The sequence below is a fragment of the Homalodisca vitripennis genome, chromosome 1 (genome assembly GCF_021130785.1).
Source record: "Homalodisca vitripennis isolate AUS2020 chromosome 1, UT_GWSS_2.1, whole genome shotgun sequence".
In the NCBI taxonomy this organism is placed as follows: Eukaryota; Metazoa; Arthropoda; class Insecta; order Hemiptera; family Cicadellidae; genus Homalodisca; species Homalodisca vitripennis.
In genome coordinates, this window is record NC_060207.1 from 49,421,713 (window position 1) to 49,435,938 (window position 14,226).

The following is a 14,226-nucleotide window of genomic DNA, read 5'->3' on the forward strand; positions in this document are numbered from 1 at the left end:
ATTAATAATCCGATCAGAATGAAACAAAAACGTTTCATGCTTTTGATTTAAGTTTTGCAGTTTAATGACAGTTTGAAATAATGTATCAACTGTTTTAAGGTTTCTTGATATTGTAAACACTTGAATAGTAAAGTGCTCTTGAATTATTCACTATGAAAATCAGATTTATGAAATCGATTAAAATCCACCTACAAGTATGTGCTAAGCCAAGGCAGCCCTTGCAGAATGTGCAAGAGTTAATGTGGAAAGGGGCTACAAAGGCAAAAACATCTACATTAACTCGGACAGCAGGGCTGCTCTGCAGGCCTTGGCCAACCATGACTGTAATTCGAAGGCAGTCTGGGAATGCCATAAGGTCTTGAAATTGCTGGCGAAAACCAATAAAGTTATTCTAACTTGGGTGCCTGGACATAGAGGAATCACAGGAAATGAAGGGGCAGACGGTTGCGCTAACTTGGGAGCCAACCGTCTTCTTACCGGTCCTGAACCAACATGTGGGGTCTCATATAACTTAGCACGTAGATCAGTTACCAAGTGGATGGCTAACAAACACCTACAACATTGGAGAAACACTGAGGGGAATGTACAGGCAAAGCGGATGCTCAAGGGACCATCAAGGAACATTGCAGCAGATGCCCTTAGAATGAGTAGAACGGAGATCAGAAAGGTGACTGGTTTTATTACAGGTCATTGGATATTCCGAAGTCACCTGAACAGAATAGGTATTCCAGTTCAGGAAACACTGTGCAGGAAATGTGGCGAGGCTGACGAAACAGCCAAGCACGTCATATTTGAATGTCCGGCATTACAGAGCAAACGCTCAAGATCCCTAGGTGTTCTTATGCATACGGAAGAGGGGTTGGAACAGGAAAGCATTGTTCAGAAGATCTCATGGTTTTGTAAAGGCTTGGGATTTGATACAGCTTAAACCTGGGAGAGGGTGCACAATAAGCCGGATGGCTGAGAGGCAACTACCAGGCCTAGGAAACCTGGCCCTCTGTAAAAAAAAAAAAAAAAAAAAAAAAAAAAAAAAAAAAAATGTGCTAAGCCAAATTAATTTCAAAATTAAGAAAACAGCACGTAATTTGACATTTAAATATTAAAATTTATTGTTTTAAACTGTTAAATTTTAAATTTTACTTTATTACAGTTGTTAATTTTATTGCTCATTTAATAGGGATGCTAACAATTCTAGAGTTAGTTTAACATTTTTATTATTAATTGTGCTACGGGATTAAAACGTTGCAAATTCAATTGCGATGTAAAACCAATTTTGTGTCGTTCTTGCTGACTCTCTAAGTCCGATGGGGAACGGCTCCACGAGGAACAGTTGAACATTTTTAGATGTAAACATAGATTGATATGTACATAATTTTGAAGGGCTCTGGGCAAGCAAAAAAGAATACCGTAAACTGCACTTCAAAAAAGTTATTTTTTAATGCGCTTATTCAAAGACATTTTAATGCGCTATAAAATGTAGCAGACAGAAGAATTATGAACTGGTACGGTGTTCATAAACAAACTTTATTTAATTAAAGTTAATCAGTTGTTAATTTTTTTCCAGGAATTCTAATAAGACGGCATTTTTAAAGGTTTTCTTCATTTGAATTAACCCTGGAATAATTACAACAAGGAAATAGGCCTATCAATGCTTTATTAATACAGGGATCATTTTAATCAAGGGATGCAAATGGTGACCATTTTGTTATTGCTATCTAATTTGGTAATTCCTACCTAAACAACATAATGTTGAAAGGAAAGTTCTGAGATTATTTGCATTCTCTATCAGTTGAACTTTGTTCATTAGTTGAACAATAACAACACATTAAGGTTTTACCCATGACCGGAATAGATTTGTTAGTTGCCTTTCAGGGGTAAGCGTGTAGTACCTGGCTGTAACTCTACAATTACTGCGTTTGTCACTAAGCGAGTGCGAAGGAATCACGTCATTAATGATCCGAGATTATGGTAACCGTATCCGATCGTTGGAAGGATTTAAAAAATAAAGTCATATTAAAGGTTCTAACTTGCACTTAGTTCAAGAATTATGTAAAGAAGAGTTTGATGATATTGGACTATTGGAGTGTAACATAAACACTCAATGGGTGGTTAAGAAATATACTCAACGCCCGCAGAAATTAAATGTTAGGCCTGGTATTTTTGGGAACCATGTAGTAGGACCATTTTTTTTAAAGGAATATTTAGAAATGCTTCAAACCAAATAATTCCTGCCTTGCAAAACATTGAAACCTCCGGTACCAACAAGATGGGGCATCTCCTCACTTCGGCGTAGACATAAAACGATATTAAACCATATGTTCCCAAGTAAATGGATCGGTAGAAGAGGCTCGGAAGAATGGCCAGCACGATCTCTGGATTTATCACAATCTCTGGAAACAATTTGAACACCTCCTGTAACATCCATAGTAAGCGATTTTATGTTCATGTAGGTACATATCACTGGGACATTAAAAATGTGAAATTAAACTAACTATGGCAACTTCCAAAATGCTATGCTGAATTTGACGGCTTATATAAAAAATCTTTTCAATAACAGTTTTTTTTTAATAAATTATCCTTTTGAAGTGTGATTTGCGACATTATTCTTCGCCTAACCAGTCTTTTAAAACAATGTGCGTATAAACCTATGCTTACATCAAAAGTTATCTATTGAATTGAATCCATCCGTCATCCATCAGAGGTAGAGATAGTCGATAAGAACAATCGGCGTTTAGCTCCCAATGGAATTTGTAAACTTACTTTTAATTCTGTCCAATTAATAGTAAACATATTAAGCCGTCTCCAGATATTTCAGCACTCCTGTTTAAGTTGTTTCAGTTTTTATTTTTAATTCTGATTAGAAAGCACAACTGGTTGAAATAAGTAATCATTGTTGAAATTACATACTATCTCTCTATCTGTCGGTGGCTGGCGCTTAGTCACAGTTCGACTTCAAAATTTGATGTATCTAGGACGGTTATCATATATTGTTAGCTTTGTTCTGTAGTTTGATTCATTCACTTCTGATTCGTAACAAATACCGATGCGGTAGATCACATGTTTGTTAAATCTTGTAAAACTTAACATCAGTTTATTGGATTCTTCGACCCGTTGTGCAACTCAGACACGGTTAAATATCAGGGAACTAATTGCAACAAGGTGGCACGGCGCGGCTTGCAGCTCTGGGCAAGGGCTGGAGCGTGAAGTAATTTTTATTCTCGTACCTCGATTATCTTGTATCTGAGTACTTGTGGGTAAAGCGGCAATGTCGAAGATGTCTCCTACCACAATAATGTTTGTAGATTTTCCTCGGAAAAGAGCATTTACTCAAGTGCAGTGTGTGTGCGCGGGTCGATGGGGATGTGGACGGTCGATGTGAGTGGGTGGTGGGTGGCGAGCGGCCGCGGTGGAGGGGACTCCAGGGCCGGTCCCCGCCATTACACAAACGGCTGCGGCCCAGCTCTCAGTGTGTGCGTCTGTGCGATATGTCAGGCTCTTGCTGTGTACTGTACCTGTACCTGTGCTAGTGGACACCTCTGCGCGCCACTGCCACTACCCTCTCACTGCGCTCCGCTGTGCTGATACAACGGTCTGTATGTCATCTCGTACAACTATCATAAGACAACCGTTTATAATTGTAGATCACTGATAGTGCCACCCCGATCGGTCACAAATTCTGGGGCTCGATTTTTATTCGACTTATATTTGTGGGCGTTCACGTATGTTCGGTTACAAACGACCCGGTTGGATAAATACCGAATAAGGAAATTTGACGATCCAAAATGCATTCATATAAATAAATAAACTATCACAACTAAATAATTCAAAGTGGAATTAAGAGGCGTTTCCTTTGATGACAACGGTTAGGGATTGCCGTATCGAAAATGAATGTTTGGCTACAAAATGTCCGTTAAGTGTACTCTACGGTGCCAATATTGACAGAGCCGGTATTGGAGATTCCCGAACCGGCAGAAGAGTTCAGTGACGGAACGAGTGTAGGCGAGATGTGGGGGTGGCGAGGGGGTGACGGGAAATTCGGTGAAGTAATAATGTTTACAGTGATCCGCCGGTCATTGATAGGAGCGAAGTGGAGCGGTGGTAGCGCGGGTAGAGGAGGGAAGCGCAGCAGCACACGGTCGCTCTCACCTGCAGTCTCCCCGTCCCGCATCCCGCTCCCGCCGCTCCCTCGTCCTGCCCGCGCTGCCTAGGCCTACCCTCCTCCCTCCCGCTCTCCGTTTTGGGTGGAAGACTTAATTAAGTGTAGTAAATACAGTTCATGACCATGGAAGGGATCGTGTTTTAATTTCACCTAACGTCTAATTTGACCTAGGGTGTAAAGGTCGTCTCGGATCCTGGCGTATTCATTATTTCTGCATGCTTATATATTTATTTAATGTGATTCTCAATCTGAGGGAATTCTCTTTGATCCTATACAGATGTGTCATTCCTTCTCATATATATATATATATATATATATATAAGTGATCATCCCCTAAACTTTTGGTCAGATCAGTGCGTTACAAAACAGTGACATAGAAATCTAATTTCGTGTTTTTGTTTCCTATTTGTAATAGTTGGAAATCTACATATTTGTAAAATACCCCTCCCCTCATTTGATGATTATGATAAAGGTAATATCTCTTTTCGTTCGTGAGGCTGGGGGTCAAGGACTCTAAGAGTAGGGTGCTGCTGTGGCGACCTGCCCGCGTTAGGCTCTGGATGAACGTGGTGTTTTGGTTGTATTAATGTCTCAATAAACTGTGTCCTAGAATTACTCATTGCGTTTCTTTTACTTTAACAATGGGTCAAATGTTTTGATTTCTAGTCGTATTAAATTACGTTTTCTTCCAAATGGTATGACAGTATGTTAGTTTAGTATTTGTTTTAAGGAATATGTAGTGATTAAAATAGTGAAATAGGGGAAGATTATAATATAATCCTAACTTTATATTGTGTAAAATAGAAACTTTTTTAATTAATACAATACTGGACATTAGGAAACTCGGTCAGTAAATTTCACCATAATTTAATACCTAAATATTGATATTTCAAATTCCGGCATATGAGGTATTGTGGCTACATTAGCGAACAAACCTTTTACTTCCATTGTCATCGGTAAACCCTTTTATTATATTCCCGAATGTAAGCAAAAATTCGAATGTTTAAAATATTGTCTTCAAAAGTAATCATGTTCGAGACGATCTATTTATGTGAGAATTTTTCTACGAGAGTTTTATTGTAGATTTCATCTTCATGTGTCATGCGTGAGTGGTTTTTCAATCGATAAGGAGACAAAGGAGTCATCGGATAACGGTGGTTACAATAGCCCTTTCTAGGGATTTGCATTGGTGTCTCAATAGAGAACATAACAAGTGGCACTTACCTTAATCGTCTAGATGTGAGTGAAAGAATACAATTTAAATTGAATTAATACTACTCAGCGTTAAGGTTATGTCCTACAGCCTAGTCCAGCTGCCCTACTCGTGATTATCGTATACTCGTGAGCATGTTGTTCAGTGCGACAACGGTACTCCAATAATAATAGTTAAAATGTGAACATGAGAAAGAAAACGGAATTGATATAAGTATATAGTGCATCAATCAATTGTCTATATACAGTCGGTGTATGATACAAAAAAGTGATATAAGTATATAGTGCATCAATCAATTGTCTATATACAGTCGGTGTATGATACAAAAAAGTGATATAAGTATATAGTGCATCAATCAATTGTCTATATACAGTCGGTGTATGATACAAAAAATTGATATAAGTATATAGTGCATCAATCAATTGTCTATATACAGTCGGTGTATGATACAAAAAAGTGATATAAGTATATAGTGCATCAATCAATTGTCTATATACAGTCGGTGTATGATACAAAAAAGTGATATAAGTATATAGTGCATCAATCAATTGTCTATATACAGTCGGTGTATGATACAAAAAATTGAATTCAACATCAAATATGGTATTTGGATAACTCATACCAACCTCATTAACCTTATTTCTAATATTGTACCAAATGAATAATAAAAATCACTAGGAATAGTAACACGATGGCCAGCAACTTTCGCCAGCTGCTACGTGAAAGTCCTTGACCCCTTCAGATCCAGAACGCTCTTCTATCGATTGATCTCATCAGATAGTGTTTTAAAAAATCACTAGGAATAGTAACACGATGGCCAGCAACTATCGGCAGCAACCGCATGAAAGTCCTTGACCCCTTCAGATCCAGAATGTTCGTCTATCGATTGATCTCATCAGATAGTGTTTTAAAAAATCACTAGGAATAGTAACACGATGGCCAGCAACTATCGGCAGCAACCGCATGAAAGTCCTTGACCCCTTCAGATCCAGAATGTTCGTCTATCGATTGATCTCATCAGATAGTGTTTTAAAAAATCACTAGGAATAGTAACACGATGGCCAGCAACTATCGGCAGCAACCGCATGAAAGTCCTTGACCCCTTCAGATCCAGAATGTTCGTCTATCGATTGATCTCACCAGATAGTGTTTTAAAAAAATCACTAGGAATAGTAAAACGATGGCCAGCAACTTTCGGCAGCAACCGCATGAGGGTCCTTGACCCCTTCAGATCCAGGACGCTCTTCTATCGATTGATCTCATCAGATAGTGTTTTAAAAAATCACTAGGAATAGTAACACGATGCCCAGCAACTTTCGCCAGCAACCGCATGAAAGTCCTTGACCCCTTCAGATCCAGGACGCTCTTCTATCGATTGATCTCATCAGATAGTGTTTTAAAAAATCACTAGGAATAGTAACACGATGGCCAGCAACGTTCGCCAGCAACCACGTGAAAGTCCTTGAACCCTTCAGATCCAGAACGCTCTTCTATTGATTGATCTCATCAGATAGTGTTTTAAAAAGGCACTAAGAATAGTAACACGATGGCCAGCAACTTTCGCCAGCAACCACGTGAAAGTCCCTGAATCCTTCAGATCCAGTACGCTCTTCTATCGATTGATCTTATAAGATGGTTCTTCCCAAAATTACTAAGAAATTCCTGTTGATGGTTACGGTGTTGTAAGCAACCATGTAGATATATAAGCGTATGTAAGCTTATATTAACAAAAACAAACATGTTAAAAAGTGTATCACTATATTAATTGTTAATCTCACATTACAGGTCTAGGTTAGTTTAATTCGTCAATAAAATTTGTGATTTGGTAATGGTTCAAGCTGTTTACACTGTTTAGTGACGGTTTAGCAAATTTTAGTTTTTTATCGAAACATTTTGTCTGATTATTATATTTTTGTTTTTTTGTCTCATAGTTTGAAATTATATTTATTTGCCATGCCAGACTAAATTTTATAGTACGTAGACAAATCAAAGTTTCAGCTTTAGGAAGAATCAAGTTTTTCATGTATTTTTGGCGTTTTTATGTATATAGCATTAAGTTTAAATGAGAAAAGTTATTACAGTGCAGTACTATAATGTATGAAGTCTGAAAGAATCCAATAGAAAGTTTCATTAAAATAGGAGTCAAATATTGTAGCCAATTCCATTCTACATTCGTACGAGTACAATTACACTGTTCGTATATGTTACAATCTTAATCTCTGTGGGTATACTTGTAGACAATTTGTGTACAGATGTTGTACGATGTACATTGTATAATATATAATATTGTTTAAAGCTAAGTATGTATTGACGTGTGTGACCTTGGTGGCCAGCTTTTTACATTTAAAAATGATAATAAAATACATTTGACATTGGAATTTAATTTAGAAATGTATATAACTGTTATCTATTAAGGCGTTACTTACCTTTAGAAGAACGACCAAATACTTAGCGAGTGCAACTCTGAAGAGAATAAATTTATGTGGTCTGACAGGGGGTCCCGCACGGTAACTATCAATCGACAACGATAATTTCAAACCGCATTTATTGACAAATTTTGAGATTTGCCGAATTTAGATTTGTAGTGCTGACCGCTGACAGTTTTAAACATAAAAATTATTAATACCGTACCGTATGTTGTTTTGTTTTGTCAATTGTTGAACTCATATTTGCTTTCCACATCCGCCAAGCTTCGTATGTTGTTGACCAGACTGTATCGTAGCATTTATAAAACTTATACGAGCATCACTCAAACTGTTTATTGCACCCAGGAATCATTTTACCGTAACATTTATAACGTAACGTTTATAATGTAGCATAACGTTTATAATCAGCTTGTTCTCGAACACTTAGGTATACAGTTCGTTTTATATAAAACACATCTAAAAGAAGTTTTTCAGTTAAAATGTTCTTAATTACATTAGTTTTGGCTCTTGGTAATGAGTTATACATAAGAGTTTGGGATTTTACAGCGAAAGAGAAAACGTAAAATAAAACAATTTTCTATCTAACAAGCAAGGACAATGTTACATCTCTCTGCTTTGTTACCCGCCGATCCTGTATTCTCGTTTTGTGTCTCCATCATAAGTTCTTGTTTATACATCTTACATGCGATGTATTTTTTTTTTAAAAGCAACTGAGGCTGTCCAAGTTCTTGTTTATATATTTTATATGCGATGTATGTAAAAGTCGAGTACTAGCAGTTGCATCGCCGTACTGAAACTTTCACAAACAACTGAGGCTGTCCAAGTTCTTGTTTATACATCTTACATGCGATATATGTTTGTAAAAGTTGAGTACAAGCAGTTGCATCTCCGTACTGAAACTTTCACAAACAACTGAGGCTGTCCAAGTTCTTGTTTATACATCTTACATGCGATGTATGTTTGTAAAAGTTGAGTACAAGCAGTTGCATCTCCGTACTGAAACTTTCACAAACAACTGAGGCTGTCCAAGTTCTTGTTTATACATCTTACATGCGAAGTATGTTTGTAAAAGTTGAGTACAGGCAATTGCATCTGCGTTCTCAAACTTTGACAAACAACTGAGGCTGTCCAAGTTCTTGTTTATACATCTTACATGCGATGTATGTTTGTAAAAGTCGTGTACAAGCAGTTACATCTCCGTACTGAAACTTTCACAAACAACTGAGGCTGTCCAAGTTCTTGTTTATACATCTTACATGCGATGTATGTTTGTAAAAGTTGAGTACAGGCAATTGCATCTGCGTACTGAAACTTTGACAAACAACTGAGGCTGTCCAAGTTCTTGTTTATACATCTTACATACGATGTATTTTTTTCAAAAGCAACTGAGGCTGTCCAAGTTCTTGTTTATACATCTTACATGCGATGTATTTGTGTAAAAGTCGAGTACAAGCAGTTGGATCTCCGTACTGAAACTTTCACAAACAACTGAGGCTGTCCAAGTTCTTGTTTATACATCTTACATGCGATGTATGTTTGTAAAAGTTGAGTACAGGCAATTGCATCTGCGTACTGAAACTTTGACAAACAACTGAGGCTGTCCAAGTTCTTGTTTATACATCTTACATACGATGTATTTTTTTCAAAAGCAACTGAGGCTGTCCAAGTTCTTGTTTATACATCTTACATGCGATGTATTTGTGTAAAAGTCGAGTACAAGCAGTTGGATCTCCGTACTGAAACTTTCACAAACAACTGAGGCTGTCCAAGTTCTAGTTTATACATCTTACATGCGATGTATTTGTGTAAAAGTCGAGTACAAGCAGTTGGATCTCCGTACTGAAACTTTCACAAACAACTGAGGCTGTCCAAGTTCTAGTTTATACATCTTACATGCGATGTATTTGTGTAAAAGTCGAGTACAAGCAGTTGGATCTCCGTACTGAAACTTTCACAAACAACTGAGGCTGTCCAAGTTCTAGTTTATACATCTAACATGCGATATGTTGTTGTAAAAGTCGAGCACAAGCAGTTGCACTTCAGTACTGAAACTTCACAACGTCATGTGTACATTGTATTATTGTATGTAGTAGATGATATACATATCTCGAAGTTCATTATGTGTCGATAGTTACAGTCTCTAGAAGTTGAGAGTCAATTTGCGTAGTTTAAGCGCATAATCTGACGCAAAAACTCGCTGCTCTAGTTTTGGCGGTGGTACAATCTGTCACTGATTTAAGGTTTATGTACGTGTCTAACGGTTGGTTTCAAGTGTGTCAAACTGAAAATGTATTATTGAAAAAAATATAGTTTCATAATTTGATAATCTCCCATTACGAATTCTGTCAGAACCAGCGCGACAAACGATCGATTTTAAGGAGAAATTGCTTTATATATTTAAAGAACAACCAGTTTGTGTTTAAACAATGCAAATTAGCTCTGGGCGTTCTGTATTATTAGACTCGCTCGTATCAGCTGCTTGTTATCAAACCTTGTACACCTGCCCGAGATATACAGAAGAGAACGATCACAGGCGACCTCGCCCGCAGCTCCTGGCAGGCAGTGTGTCGCAATGTCGCCCCAGCCTCACTCGCCCAACCCGTTTGTTGACCCGCGACCTCGGAGCACAGACCAGATACACATATCTCCAGTGTGTGCGTGCCCTAATCGATGTTTATGCAGTTAATATGTGTCACTCGGACAACACCGATGATTTAATAATGAATGTGAGAAGGATTCACATGGAGCATGAAACAATTCTTCGTTATACAATTCCACATTATATAATGCTAATGTTGTTGTTTTTCTTGAGGGAACATGTTTATAAATAGTGATTGATATTGAGTTTCCTTCTCATATAATGTTAGTTTCGTTGTATTTCTTGTTGGGAAATGTATTTAAATAATGGTTGATATCACATTTCCTGCTTAGGTAATGCTGATTTTGTTGTTTTCTGGTTGAGATATGCGAATAAATAATGCTCGATATTAAATATCCTGCCCATAATGGTTACGGTTCAAAACCATTTCCTCAGATTAACAGTTAGTTATTTAAGGTTTTGAGTACCAAGATCTGAAGAAAAGCATTAAGTTGTAAATTGTGTCAACATTAGAATGCTCCTTAATTTCTCCCGCCGCTTTGTTGACCCAAGTGGTGAATTAAGAGTTTCCACCTATCAAGGAACACAGATAAAGAATGGACATCGATCAAGGTAGAAATAAAGGCTTCCAACTTGCCACTTAGAATCATTATTGAGTTACAGTGTTCTGGGACAAACAAACAGATCAATTACGTCTCTACTGCTGTTCCGCTACTTCCCACCTGTGATGTGTCTCATGCCATCCCGTCTGCGGTGAACATGGGGATGCCTCACAATGCACGGTTGCGGTATTACGTTTCTGGTAACATTCTATTACTTGGATTAACTAGTCTACCTCACGGTCATTTCACTTGTTATCTAATGCTTATTTAGTTATTAGCAGGACGTATTCTGATCATTGCATCACAGTTTTTTTTTTTCGTACGTTACATAGTTTTTATTTTCTGTTGCGTTCAAAACAACATTGCATCTTAATGGGGGTGTAGTCGCAGGTGTGATGGACGTGGCCAGGGGTCATGTCTCTATACAGGTTCTCGACTAAGCGCTAGACCCAGTATCAATGATGCATATTTATTATGCACTTCGTTTGCATATGATTGAGGTTTTATTAATTTTATGTTAAAGAGGCAGAGTGAGAGACACCTCAGAAATTTTTTAAGATAACTTTGGTCATATAATTTCCTTTTATTCTCCAGCGTGATATTCCTCAATTAGCGGCTATTTCTCTGATAGTTCTGATTTAAAATAAAATGTACACTCTCACATGTTCGCAGAACCGAAATGGTGAGCGTTATCGGATAGGAACTTCTCCGGAATTACCTCTGAATTTGTGTAATAGTATACGAAGCATTTGTTTTTAGTTATTATGAGTGTGTCGCTATGGATGGGTTTCAGCCTGAATGAGTAGGTTTTGTGATCAGCGTTTTATTGGCATTTGGTTAAAAACAATTCCATACAATTATATTTGTAATAACAGTTTATTTTTGGACCTAATAAAACTATGCACTTGGTTTTAAATATTTTTCTTTCTACTACTATTCCGATTCTGCAACCATAAGGGAGTTATCAATTTTACGCACCATTCTTGATATTCTAATGGGAAATTAGTACGATTTCAATATAATAGGTTACTATAAGCGTATAATGAAATCTTAAACGCCTAAATACTTATCTTTATGGGACACTGCATAATATAATTACTGCCACATATACATTTAAAAAAGGTAATTAAAACAAATTTGCCTCTGAATCATTACATTGATTGAACTAATTTTAGTGAACCTTTAGGTTTTCCGCCTACCAAATGTTTGGACAATCTCAGAATGTCTTATGTTTCCCACAGGTGGTTTTCTGAAATATTTGTTTAAATATTAGTTTGTTCTACAGCCATGTTATTTAGTTTGTGACTAAAGTCCACTGTTTCGCAAGAATATTTCTGCCATTGTCGCCTCTATTACATTCTAGTGAGTTTATTGCATTATAATCTTACTAATACATTACAGTCATTAATTTTGTAATGGACAATAATGTTTATGTTAAAATAAACAATATTTGGAAAAATATTTTAGCAAGAGTTTATTTATGTATATGATTTGTTCATTGTAATAAATCTATTTTATGACACGTTATTATGGTACGAAGTTTCTTCGTTTTAGTTTGTGAAATTGCTTTCCAAATAAATAATGATAAATTACGTATTGTAGTCATGAGGAATTTTAAACACATGTTCATTGCTTAATAACGAGGTACTTAGAGTAGAAGGAAAGTGTGCACAGTAGGAATATGTCTATTTACCTTCTCGTATAAATAATAAATAAAGTGAAAGGGTCGTGCTCAGCTAATCTGTGTAAATGGTTCTGTAAAACAAATCAGGAACATAAAACGTTCTGTTGATCGTGGTAATCAGTCATATTATCAATAGTATCATATCGCGGATAAACTCACCTAACCTACTTATTAGTGATGCAGCTGCCTCGTTTGTCTGTGCGAGGATCCATGTAATTGAATTGCGACCGCCATTTTGTATTAGCGACATGTCACGCCGATTGGCCAATAGCTAACGAAGTGGCTAAATAGAATTGTGCATTTCACGATTTAGTTTGGGCCTAAAATCGAATCACGATGGCGCGGTTTGTTCACGTAGTTCACAATAGTGTTGCGGCTGGTTGGCCGTGCAGCGTGAATAGTGAATAGTTTAGACAATTTAATCAGTGAGAGAGCTCCAGTACTTGTATGTGCGACTGTTGGGATCCATATCTGTCACCTGTACAAGTTTAGAGAAACTTCTGCAGAATATTGTCTTGGACTGACAACTGGGAATATCATATTCGTGTTAGATATACATAATCTTGTATACGTGGCCTGTAGGTGTCAAGTTCTGTTTCTCCATACAGTGTAAATATCACATATTCGTGTTAGTTATACATAATCTTGTATACGTGGCCTGTAGGTGTCAAGTTCTGTTTCTCCATACAGTGTAAATATCACATATTCGTGTTAGTTATACATAATCTTGTATACGTGGCCTGTAGGTGTCAAGTTCTGTTTCTCCATACAGTGTAAATATCACATATTCGTGTTAGTTATACATAATCTTGTATACGTGGCCTGTAGGTGTCAAGTTCTGTTTCTCCATACAGTGTAAATATCACATATTCGTGTTAGTTATACATAATCTTGTATACGTGGCCTGTAGGTGTCAAGTTCTGTTTCTCCATACAGTGTAAATATCACATATTCGTGTTAGTTATACATAATCTTGTATACGTGGCCTGTAGGTGTCAAGTTCTGTTTCTCCATACAGTGTAAATATCACATATTCGTGTTAGTTATACATAATCTTGTATACGTGGCCTGTAGGTGTCAAGTTCTGTTTCTCCATACAGTGTAAATATCACATATTCGTGTTAGTTATACATAATCTTGTATACGTGGCCTGTAGGTGTCAAGTTCTGTTTCTCCATACAGTGTAAATATCACATATTCGTGTTAGTTATACATAATCTTGTATACGTGGCCTGTAGGTGTCAAGTTCTGTTTCTCCATACAGTGTAAATATCACATATTCGTGTTAGTTATACATAATCTTGTATACGTGGCCTGTAGGTGTCAAGTTCTGTTTTTCCATACAGTGTAAATATCACATATTCGTGTTAGTTATACATAATCTTGTATACGTGGCCTGTAGGTGTCAAGTTCTGTTTCTCCATACAGTGTAAATATCACATCTTCGTGTCATAATATAACGCCATATTGAAACTGTAATTTTATACGGAGAGTTGTGGTTAGTCCCCTTCAGTGGCACCTGTATTTCAGTTGTTCCATATTT

At 37.0% G+C, this 14,226-nt stretch overlaps 2 protein-coding genes across 3 annotated transcripts in view; both read left to right on the plus strand.

Annotated features, from left to right (window-relative positions):
* Positions 1 to 14,226, plus strand: part of LOC124361195 (neurocalcin homolog) — a 210,550-nt gene that overhangs the window by 89,648 nt on the left and 106,676 nt on the right. The window lies entirely within an intron of this gene.
* The window catches only part of LOC124361181 (neuronal calcium sensor 2), a 192,042-nt gene that overhangs the window by 89,450 nt on the left and 88,366 nt on the right, over positions 1 to 14,226 (plus strand). The window contains exon 1 of one of the 2 annotated variants that reach the window (XM_046815229.1): positions 2,738 to 3,589. The exons of the other annotated variant lie outside the window; for it this stretch is intronic. The gene's annotated coding sequence lies outside the window, so the exon portion shown is untranslated. Of the gene's footprint in view, positions 1 to 2,737; positions 3,590 to 14,226 lie in introns of those variants that run through there. 2 annotated transcript variants of the gene reach the window in all.